Source organism: Rhinopithecus roxellana, chromosome 15 (genome assembly GCF_007565055.1).
Source record: "Rhinopithecus roxellana isolate Shanxi Qingling chromosome 15, ASM756505v1, whole genome shotgun sequence".
NCBI classification, from domain to species: domain Eukaryota; kingdom Metazoa; phylum Chordata; class Mammalia; order Primates; family Cercopithecidae; genus Rhinopithecus; species Rhinopithecus roxellana.
Window position 1 is genome coordinate 17,384,723 of NC_044563.1, and position 12,374 is coordinate 17,397,096.

Sequence of the window (12,374 nt, forward strand, 5' to 3'; positions counted from 1 at the left end):
ATTAAAAAAGAACCCAATGATGTTAATGAATTTCTCTTTTAGTCATCTGGAGTGTGGCTGCTTGGCCTTTGGATCATCTCCTCCTGGCTGGCAGGAGTCTCAAACAAATTCATGGCTGCTATTCTCCATTCAGCCTCACTGGTTGAATGGGCACGGAGATGGTAATACCACTCTTTCTCCTTTGCACCTAATCAATGTTTTGCCTTTAAATCAAGCAATGAGGTGTGGTGCCTTTATTCTTTCTCATGGAGATTTTCACCTTCTCAGAAGATAACCAATAGTTTCTGTCCAACCTATAGACTTTGTGGTTAAATAGAACTTGCCATTTAACACTAAAAGGACAATGTGGGTGTGATTAGACAATTGTGGCTGGGATCACTTAATCTGTTTAGTTTTCCTTCTCCAAAGGTCAGATGGTGTGAGCAGAGCACATGCAGAGTTAAGGAGGGATGAGGGTTAACTTCAATGGGTGCATGACGAGAGCACCTTGATTTTGAGCCTGTGGTAGTTCTACATGGGCCTCACAACAAAGTCTCCCCTAAAACTACAATAATTTATAATTGTAGGGAATGGGGAAAAAGGGCCAGAGAAAGTAGCCCTACAAGGAGGAGAATAATAAGACTTTAGTCATCAGATGCTTAAGTTGCTGTGCTGGGTTTTTTAAATGGGGGTCTGAAACAGAAGAATAAAAGACCTCTTTCCTAGAAATGTTCCAGACCAGGAAGTAATAAACAAGCCTCTCATATGTCACAAATTTACCTTTTATCATTTACTGCTGCAGAGGGATTAACAGGCAAATATTATCTATTTGCTTCTTAGTATAGGAACTTCCTTTGGGGACAAAACCCTCGCGACGCCAATATGACAGATGAACCCAGCTTAGGTGAGACAAGGTCACAGACGGATTGGAGAGAAGTAATGAAATGTTGAGACTCCCGGGTTGTTGCTAACCACTTCCCAACTTCTGCAGCTGCAGGAATCATGGGGGCATCAATCTGTCCTCCAGTTATGGCACTCCCTCATGCTCAAGTCCTTAAACAGTGCCGAAAGGGCAGTTCTCAAGTGCACATCTCCTCCCATGTTTGGGTATTAGGCTAAATCCTGCTTTGTGGCAGGAAGCCAGAAAATGCCACATAAAGATCACCAGCCTACTGGATCTTGATAAGCACTTGCTTGCTTAGCACACTCTAGTGTGGTGTGGGAAGAAGGGAGATGAGGGCAAGACGTACAGAGGGGAGGAGGGCAAGGAGGGTGCAGGATGGGACGTTAATCACTGATCCATAGGCTGAGAGATCATCTGGTCCAATCATCCTCATTTCACACATGTCCAAAACTAATGGACCCTTGAACAATGAGAATCTGGCCCATTTTGAAAAGCACCCAGAGATGTAGCGTCCACCCCTTTCCCTGGCCAAAGCTGAACAGCTCTCAGTCCACCTCGCTGAGGGGAAATATCTCTCACGATTAGCCCCACAGATGAGAGACTATCTGGACAAGTTTCTCAGTACTGACAGATGGTTACCTAGCTCTGCTAATCCCAAACCGTTTATGGTTTTGGTCATTAGTCTTTCTAACCCAGAGACTGGGTGAGTTGTGAGTCCCCTTTTAGATTTCCATGGAGACTGGCTCTGTAAACCCAAAGGTCATCAGTACTGACAAAGACAGTATAAGAGATGGCTCTGGTCTTCATGTACAGACACCCTAAAAACATCTCTAGTAAAGGTTTCCTTAATACTAGTCGGGTGCCCTGAAGCTCCCCATGGGATGTTCAGAACCAACCTTGGGTGGCCTGCTGAACACCCACCCTGTCCCCCACTCTTCTCTCTGACACAAGAGACATGCTGTGCAGCTACACCACCAAATTCTACTACACTGGAGGGATTATCAAGAAGAGGGGACCCTCTGTGTGGCTGAGTACAAAACCCAGCTGCTGATTCATGATTGACGAGTCCTGGTTTCACCTATCTCCACTACAGCTCTTCCCTGGTATATGACGAATGCTGACAGCAACCCCTCTTCCCAAGGTAGACTGTTCTCATTTCTGTCTAACATCTATGAAGGGAAATAGAATCAATATGCTAGAAAGAAGAAATTTCTTAGAGTTAGTGCAGTCTCAGCATGTCAATAGGGAATGAGTCTGGTTGCCAAGATATTTGTGGTTCTAAGGGAGTAGAAGATAATGATCGCTCCACTTCTGGTGTCCAAGAAAATCTTTTGTACCGCTTGCCTCTACCCCTCAAACTCTAACTAATAGGAAGTGAGAGCAAAAGAAAACAGTTCAGATCAAAACTAAAAGTGTCTTGTTCCTTGTTCAAAGATAGACAGGAAAAGAATGAGAGGGAGCCAGGAGGTCATTGGGAAACCTTCTTCTCCATCCTTTTAAAACGAAGAGGAAAAAGGTATTGCAGTCCTCAACAAGATGGTCGTTTTTTTTCTTCCCCTACTGCATGCCAATAAAACTCAGACCAGTAGTTCAAGCAGCAAACGGCACTGTTCAGATCAGCCCAGATAAGAAGTTAAAAGAAAAACTTTGTGGTTATTTTGTTTACATTTGGGAATCTCATCATCTGTAAAGCTAAAACCTCGCAGTGGTGGCCAGAGGTCAAGTGCAGTTAGCAGATCTTCTTTAAGACAATGGAAGCTGGCTGGAGGAAGGGGAAAATTGGAAACTGAGGCTAGAAGAGCTGTGGGAAAAGGTGCAAGGTGCAAAGCAAGGGGGCTTTGAGGAAGAAAGGAACTGTGAAGAGGAAAAATGCCTTCTGGATAATGATGGGAATTAAGGAGGCTTTAAGGTTTTAGTGAGGGTTACTAGAAGAGAATCAACTGAGAAGAGGGAAAAATCAATAGAAAGCAGATGCTAAGAGACAGCTGACCTTTCCATTGGAAATGGATGGCTACACATCTCGTCACAGGCTGAGAAATGCACATATCCTAGAGTGGCAGTGGGACCGATACCTTGGCCATCTTTTTCTTCTTTTTCAGCTGTTGATCTGCTTAGATTAATGAGTTACTGAGTTTCTTCACCTCTAGGAAAGTCTGATTGCTTTTTAAAAACTTTAATTTCTTTTACTCTCTCCAAACCTTTATATTCTATGTTGGAATTCAGAATTCACAGAACGGTGATGTAATTTTTATAATTTTTATTATTATTATTTTTTATTTTTTGAGATGGAGTCACACTCTGTCGCCCAGGCTGGAGTGCAGTGGTGCGATCTCGGTTCACTGCAAGCTCCGCCTCCCAGGTTTATGCCATTCTCCTGCCTCAGCCTCCTGAGTAGCTGGGATTACAAGCACCTGCCACCGCGCCTGGCTAATTTTTATATTTTTAGTAGAGATGGGGTTTCACCATCTTGGTCAGGATGGTCTCGATCACCTGATCTTGTGATCTGCCTCGGCCTCCCAAAGTGCTGGGATTACAGGCGTGAGCCACCATGCCCTGCCAATTTTTATTATTTTTAAATTTTTACTGTTCTGACAGAGCAAGGCTAACTCACAGGCGGTGCACCCATTTTTTTTTTTTTTTTTGAGATGGAGTTTTGCTCTTGTTGCCCAGGCTGGAGTGCAGTGGCACGAAATTGGCTCACTGCACCCCCTGCCTCCTGGGTTCAAGCGATTCTCCTGCCTCAGCCTCCCGAGTAGCTGGGATATCAGGCATGCACCACCAACCCCAGTTAGTTTTGTATTTTTAGTAGAGACGGAGTATCTCCATGTTGGTCAGGCTGGTCTTGAACTCCCGATCTCAGGTGATCCACCCACCTCAGCCTCCCAAAGTACCAGGATTACAGGCATGAGTCACCGCGCCTGGCCAGTGCACCCAATTTTTAAAGTGATTATCATTATTATTATTTTTTGAGACGGAGTCTCGCTCTGTCGCCCAGGCTGGAGTGCAGTGGCCGGATCTCGGCTCACTGCAAGCTCCGCCTCCCGGGTTCACGCCATTCTCCTGCCTCAGCCTCCCGAGTAGCTGGGACTACAGGCGCCCGCCACCTCGCCCGGCTAGCGTTTTGTATTTTTCAGTAGAGATGGGGTTTCACTGTGTTACCCAGGATGGTCTCGATCTCCTGACCTTGTGATCCGCCCATCTCGGCCTCCCAAAGTGCTGGGATTACAGGCTTGAGCCACCGCGCCCGGCCTAAAATTATTATTTAAAAACCCAAATCATAGCTTTGTTTGGAAATTTTTTAAAAAATCAAAATACCAAGTCACCTAACTCTCTCCCTTTGAAGCAGGAACAAATCTGCCTAGATTGCACGCATCCAAACCAAAGCTTTCTCCCAGCAGAAAAAAAGGGCAAACCGCAAACAGTGTTTTTTGTTTTTTTTTTAACTTGTTCAAATTTGTTGCCCTTTGTTACTATGTGTTACAATGTGCTGCCTTCAAGGCATTTCTAGGCAACCTCCTATGATTTGCTGAGTCCTATAAACTTTGTCTTGTTCATTTGTTCCTCAAGGAGACCCCAAGGACAGTCAGAAGACAAGCTTTTTATTTTTCAATTGGCCCGCTGCTTTCCAAAGGCCACGCCTGGCCATTAGGATCAAAGCACAGACATTACTTCAGCTGAGGAATCTACTTCCGTGCTTAAAGAAATACTGAGGCATTCACAGCTTCCGGAATTCCCAGAAATTATACTTGCTGGGCGTGATGGCTCCTGCCTTTAATGGCCAGGACTCTGGGTGGCCGAGATGGGAAGATCACCTGATGCCACGAGTTCGACCAACCTAGCCAACAAAGCAGGATCTGCATGTCTCCAAACAAATAGCCAGGCATGGTGGCAATGCCTCTAATCCCAGCTTCTTGGGAGGCTGAGGTGGGAGGATTGCTTAAGCCCAGTTATTAAAATTTACAGTGAGGTATGATCGTGCCACTGCATTCCAGCGTGGGTGAGATCCTGTCTCTTAAAAAAAATTTTTAAACAAATAGGCTCGGCATGGTGGCTCATGCCTGTAATCCCAACACGTTGGGAGGCCGAGGTGGGTGAATCACAAGGTCAGGTGTTCAAGACCAGCCTGACCAAGATGGTGAAACCCCATCTCTACTAAAAATACAAAAATTAGCCAGGTGCGGTGGCAGGTGCCTGTAATCCCAGCTACTCGGGAGGCTGAGGCAGGAGAATTGCTTGAACCTGGGCAGCAGATGTTGCAGTGAGTTGCGATCACGCCACTGCACTCCAGCCTGGGCAACAGAGAGAAACTCTATCTCAAAAAATAAATAAAAAAATAAATAAATAGAAAGCAATTACTCTGGTTTCCACATCTCTGGGCACAGAGCACAACACAAGTTCTTGAACTTCTGTGGCTTTCTACATCTCAAAGGAAATGGTCTAATGAGTTCTAGAGATTCACCTTGGATAAAAGAATGCTTCCATATATTTTGCTTGATCCATTTGTGTGTGTGTGTGTGTGTGTGTGTGTGTGTTTGTGTGTGGACGCAGTAGTATTTCTCTGTTCAGGACAGGGATTATATTAAATACTTTCAGCTTTTACAAATGTATTAATTGATTTTCCTACCAATTCTTGAAAAAAAGGATGTTTTGCCTTTCACTTTTTAAACTATCTACTGGGAACCTCCCATCATGTCTGTGTGCTGAGACTAGAACCCGGAGAAATTCACTGATATTGGTTAGAATTGTGGAAACGAGGCCAGGTACGGTGACTCAAGTCTGTAATTCTAGCACTTTGGGAGGCCGAGGCAGGCAGATCACGAGGTCAGGAGTTCGAGACCAGCCTGACCAACATGGTGAATCCCTGTCTCTATACTAAAAATACAAAAATTAGCCGGGATGGTGGCATGCACCTGTAATCCCAGCTACTCGGGAGGCTGAGGCAGGAAAATCACTTGAACCCGGGAGGCAGAGGTTGAAATGAGCCGAGATCGTGCCATTGCATTCCAGCCTGTGCAACAAGAGCAAAACTCCGTCTCAAAAACAAAAAAAGAAAACATCGTGGAAATGAGTAAGATGCTCCTTATTTTCAGGATTATCTCATTAGTACTTTGATTCAATTAGGGCGTGCTGAGTAATGGGCTGTCACAGTGATAGTGATGGTGAGCAGGGTGCACATGTGAGAACATGCAGAGAAACCCAGGGCACACGAGATTTCAAAGTAACACACACTTAGGAAGCAAATGTTGCATGCCTCCCGCAGCTAAGCACAGTGAGGGCTGGGGAGATGGCAGTGAAAAGACCAGAAGAAGCCAGGCATCGCACATGGACACACTACAGAGGAAGGGACTATGTCCATCTTGTTCACTGCTGCATTCCTAGACCAATGATAGGGGCTCAATACAGATTTTTTGAGTGAATAGAATAAAATGCAGCATAGACTGCACTCTACTAAGAGGCCACGGAGGAAAGACACTGTCAGAGTTGGTGAATCTGTCATGGAAAAATTTCCTAAATGAATGGCTTTGACTGCAGTTCTAGTGTTATTTTTAATTTTTTATCTTGCCCCCCTCCCTTCTCTGACAAATCGCAGAGACACTTCTTACTTCTCCTATATCCCTCCCCCCTTTCCTACAATGTTCTGAAGAAAATAACTTTTTGAGGATAGATGCTTTGTGCCACATCGCAGAAGTCAACTTTAAGATAATTGCAGCGGAAGAGGCTTTTAATCAACTGACAGGCAGCTTTAAGAAAATTAATGAGGACAAAATCTTAGGAAGGAGTAAATCATTTTTGACAACAAAGACATCTCTCTTTTATCCCAATCTCCCCTTGAAGAAATAGTACCCTTCCAGCATACAAAAATAAAATATCATTATTTTTGGTATTTGCCACCCCCAAGTCCAGACAAGATTAAGAAAAGGCTCAGTTTCCTTAGATTTCTAGAGAATACTCTGGATTGAACTAGAATTCTAGGCCACTTTTGGAAATCAAACTTGTAGAATATAGGTAAGTACAGATGATTAGGTCTATATTATAAGTTCAATTCAAGGGCAGGGAAGGAGAGAGTGATAATAAAGTTTGTAGATTGAAGAATAAAGCTGGGACAAGTCAAAAGAGCCTATATTTGTGAAGTTAAATAAATTCTGGTCAGTGCTGACAGCACTGGGCACTCATCCTGACCCAGGATCTAAGCCCCAACTATAGTTACCACTAATTGGAGAAGTCTGGATCCCAAGTTTTTTCTATGGTTCATTTTAATGAACTTATAATAATAATGATAACCATCAGCAGCAGCAGCAGCAGCCATCATTAGTCTCTGTAAGGATGGCTACCCAATGGTATAAAAGAAAGCAAGCAACCTAACGTTTATTTTCAGAGATAGTAAGAGATAGAGCAAGAACAAAAGGGGAAAGGATCAAGATACATTGACAGGTGAGGTGATGGAATCACCCTACAGCCCGTCGTTCCTTCTTAGCGCACAGAGTCATCTGGAAGGCTTGTTAAAACATACATGGCTGGGCCTCGCCCCCAGAGTTTCTAACTCAGCAGATCTCAAGTGGGGCTAAGAATCTGCATTTCTAATAAGTTCCCAAGATGCTGATGTGGTCCCCTGGGGGTACACACAGAACTGCGGTGCAATCAGATTTGGGTGGGCTGTAGGTCTATAAAAAATGGTAAAAGGCCACACACGGTGGCTCACGCCTGTAATCCCAGCACTTTGGGAGGCAGAGGGGGGCGGATCACCTGAGGTCAGGAGTTTGAGACCAGCCTGGCCAACATGGTGAAACCCTGTCTCTACTAAAAATACACAAATTAGCCGGGAGTGGTGGCAGGTGCCTGTAGACCCAGCTAACTGGGAGGCTGAGGCAGGAAAATCACTTGAACCCAGGTGGCAGAGGTTGCACTGAGCCAAGGTTGTGCCACTGCACTCCTACCTGGGAAACAGAGGGAAACTCCGTCTCAAAAAAAAAAAAAAGTAACAAATCTGCTTTCCTTCCCTGCTGCCTGGGACCTGTTTAGGGTGAAGGGGAGGCATATTGCTAGCACTCTAGAGGGAGAAGGGGTATAAAGGGATAGTCCACTATTGACCAGCAAAACTCTTAGGTCAAGAAAGGAAGAAAGAAGAAGGGGAATGGAGAGGGGAAGAGGAGGAGAGGGAGAGAGATGGATACTTTCTTTTCAATGTGTCCTACGAACTATTGATTTGTCTAGGTAACACTCACTCAACCCTTGGCTATGGTTTTACCACACAGCCACAAAGAAAAAGCTTTCAATAAAATTGACCCTTAGGTATTGGAAGCTTTCCCTTAAAGACCACAATACTGTTCGATGGAGAGAGGGGAGCTAAACTGCATTCTATCCCAGAGCTTCCTCCTCAACCCAAGTCAAATGAAGGTGTCCTTAGTCATCCCTTCTGCCAATAAAATGACCCAAGAGAAAAGCAAACTATTCCTGGTGAGATTCAAGTTCCTAGTGCCTCTAGGATCTGCAGCAATTAATTAGGCAATGAGGATCTTTTTCACTTCTTACTAAACCACTTACGTGCCTACAATCCCCACTTATTGGGAGGTGGGGGTGCTCCATGTTAATTCCAGTGCTGAAAACACTAATCCTTATTCTTGCTTTCTAGCTCAAGATGACCTAGCTTCGCCCTCATGTCCCTGAACCTCCCTGCCCAGTTGCAGACTTCTGACCCTATTCCTAAGTAACACAGCATTTACTGAGATACAGACTAGAGGAACAATGTGGTATATGACTCTTTCCGGTTTCATTAGTAATTTTGTATTTTTGTTATTATGCTTTCACTTGGTTACAACCAAAGTTATTATACTGTGCAAGTTGCCACTATTTTAAAAAATTAATTGCAGTTCTCTATACAATATTGTGCCTGGTTCCAATTAGAAAATGAAAGCCAAGAAGGAACACAGGCAGTTTAAGTGTTTTGAGAATTCAGCAAAACTTCAGCTCAGCAGTCTCTAAAAGCTTAACCTAAAAACAAAACAAAAATTAACAAAAAGCCCTCTCTGGCTCAAGTAGAAGGGAATCAGACAGAAAATAAGACTCTGAGTCATAGAGAGTAGCATATCCAGTCTGGAGGAATCGCAAATGGACAGTGGGAAGGGAGAGAGAAAATATGTGCCCAGTCTTACTTTTCTGACTTACCCATCACTAAAATTGGGAAGACTAACACGGTAAAAAGAGAAGGGAAAGATCAAAAGGACCCTAGATCCTAGAAATAAGGACAAAAATTAAAATGATTCAACATAAAGAAAAGACTCCAGCACATACAGCTATTCAAGGGAGAAACCTGGAAAGCAGCAACAGCCGAGAAAAGATGGGAGGTGAGGCACACACAGCCAAAAAGCTGAGTTTGGTAGGAAATAGAAGACAAACACCACTGTGCCTGCAACATAATTAGCAAAGAATCAAAGCACCACGCACAAAACCACAATGGCAAGTAGAACTGAGATTGACTCTGCCTTGCTGAGGAGGCTGAGGGCAGACACCTAAAATGAAGGAAGGAAAGCTTGCTTTAAAAATACTAATCCTGGGTCCCTCTGGCTGCCATTCTTATTCTGAATTTAGGTCTGACACGGATCTGTATTTTAATAAGGACCCATTTAGTTCTAATGTAAGTTGTCCAAGAACCACAGTTTGGGAAGCACTGATCCAGAGGTCTGAAGAACTGCTTAGAGTAAGTGCATCAAGGCTAATAGCAATTAGCAATTCATTTTCAGAAGAGTTTTCATATGGGATTGTGTCAGAGACCATCTCTTGGGGAGAGATGTCACTTAGTGCCATCTTAAAATAAATCAATGCTCTGGAGGATGTTCTCCTGGGAATGTCTGTTGGCCCAACACATTTGCCTCTCTGAACATTACCACAGTGAATTCCAAGAAGTAACACCAGAGAGAAGGGGAATTCTGAGTAGCAAAGCTCTAGGACAGGCCCATTACCCACTAAAGCATTCCTTTATGGCCAGAGCTTGACATTAGAGATGGAGACACCACCTATACTAACCTGTGCAAAGAGGGAGATGCTGTACTGTCCCATTAAACCCTTGCTCCCTGTTCTCAGATAAAAATTCACTTCCCGCTTAAATGGTGATACAGCACAGCTATCCAAAAAAGCTGGTGTCTTCCCTTCCACTAATCACTGAATTCAGGGACATTTGCTGAGTGATCTGGTGCCTTTGGATGTAAGGGGCAACCAAGACCTGGAAAACCAGAAGTCTTTCCGTAGCATGGGGCTTTAAAGTCAGACTGGGTGGACACCAGATTGACCTAAACCTTGTTGAGATGCCTTGATCCTGTCTCTTGGGTGACAGGAACACTTCCCAAATGGGAACTTTCTAAGTACTTCAGCTCCCTTTCTTAGTGCTTGGTGGCAGATGGTACCTACTGAGAAACAAAAAAGGCTCACTGGGCAGCCTGGCAGTAGCTCTAGTCACCACGCATGCAGCTGCTGGCTAGCTGCCTTGAGCCCCTTGGCAGGACAGCCAGGGACTGACTGGATGACCACATCTCCTCAGCAGAGTTCTCTAGCCACATTCCCTGAGCTGCCAGTCCCCTATGTGACAACAGATCCCACCACCTTGGCTTCTGCTTTGTAACTGTCTTCAGCCATATGTTTCTGGCTACAATGGAAAAGTGGAACTGTGCTAGCACGGAGGACTGGCAGGCTGTGTGCAGGAGTTGGGCAAGAGCCCTGGCTTATGAAACAGGCTAGAGAGGTCTGTCAGAGCTACCCAAATCAGATCCTGTCTATTAATGATTATAAACAATTATTCCACAATTAGGCTGCAAGGGTTAGAAGGGCAGCTGTTGGGACTGGGATTCCAGGTGGTGAAAAGCAGAGACCAGGTGCTTTTACCAGCCAAGTCTGTTTAAGAGAAGCAAAAGAAGAATATTTATTTATTTTTATTCATTTATTTATTTTTTTGAGATGGAGTTTCACTCTTTTGTTGCCCAGGCTGAAGGACAATGGCACCATGTCGGCTCACCGCAACCTCCGCCTCCTGGGCTTAAGCAATTCTCCTGCCTCAGCCTCCTGAGTAGCTGAGATTACAGGCATGTGCCACCACACTTGGCTAATTTTATATTTTTAGTAGAGACGGAGTTTCTCCATGTTGGTCAGGCTGGTCTCAAACTCCCGACCTCAGGTGATTCACCCACCTCGGCCTCCCAAAGTGCTGGGATTACAGGTGTGAGCCACTGTGCCCGGTCAGAAGAATATTTAAATGAAAACTCAACTTCCATCCTCAAATATCTAGATAAGAAAATAGGCTTGATGAATATCCCACAATGACATCTCCTATTCACCCAATGTCAAATATTTCCAGCCATATCAAATTCAAGATCAGAACTTTCTTGTCATTGTGATATCAAGAGCAGAGAATGACTTATTTTCCTTTCAGAAGCTTGGTGGGGACATGATTTTATGTCATCCATCACTGGTTCTGCTAGTTACCACCTAGAAATTGTAAAGAGGATACTTTTTTCTTTTTTTTTTTGAGATTCTCTTTCATTCATTCACTTTCTACTAAGTGTCAGGTTCCCCATGAAGTTCTTGGACTTCATAAAGATAAAACAGACACAGTCTCTATTCTCAAGGAGCTCACAGTCCAGGAGAAGAGAGTGACATGAAACAAATAACTGCAGTTTAGTGTGACAAGTACTGCCATGACAGTGTGTAAGGGGTACAATGATAGCACAAGGAACTAAGTCAATTCGACTAAGAAAGATGCCACGGAAGGTGAAAAGCTTCCAGGTAGCTGGAGATAGGGGACAGGAGGGCATTCCAAGTAAAGGTACCCTGGCAAGAAGGCACTTTGCCAAATTCAAGAAGCTTGGAAAGTGGTTCAGTGTAGTTGGACAGAGGGTATCTGTAGGAGACAGGAGGGAGAAGAGGCTGGAGAAGAAAGGACCACAACCAGGCCACCCACTTTCTATCACTTTGTATATAATGGGTGCGCTCTCTAGTTTTTTCTTTAAAACAAATGTTTCGGCCGGGCGCGGTGGCTCAAGCCTGTAATCCCAGCACTTTGGGAGGCCAAGACGGGCGGATCACGAGGTCAGGAGATCGAGACCATCCTGGCTAACATGGTGAAACCCCGTCTCTACTAAAAATACAAAAAACTAGCCGGGCGAGGTGGCGGGCGCCTGTAGTCCCAGCTACTCGGGAGGCTGAGGCAGGAGAATGGCGTGAACCCGGGAGGCAGAGCTTGCAGTGAGCCGAGATTGCGCCACTGCACTCCAGTCTGGGCGACAGAGCGAGACTCCGCCAAAAAAAAAAAAAAAAAAAAAAAAAAAGAAAGAAATGTTTCCCATTCCAGACACTCAACAACCATCTACATGCACAGCACTAAATGAAGGCCCCTGAGGGATATCCCTCTAAGGAGCTTACACTGAACCAAATTGGGTGGATTAAACATATACACTACACAGCTAAAGACAAAAAATGGACCAACAAGTACATCCAACTATAAATG

General features: G+C 44.5%; 1 protein-coding gene across 9 annotated transcripts in view; it reads right to left on the reverse strand.

The window, feature by feature from the left end:
* The window catches only part of AMBRA1 (autophagy and beclin 1 regulator 1), a 201,678-nt gene that overhangs the window by 24,261 nt on the left and 165,043 nt on the right, over positions 1–12,374 (reverse strand). The gene's annotated exons all lie outside the window — the stretch shown is intronic.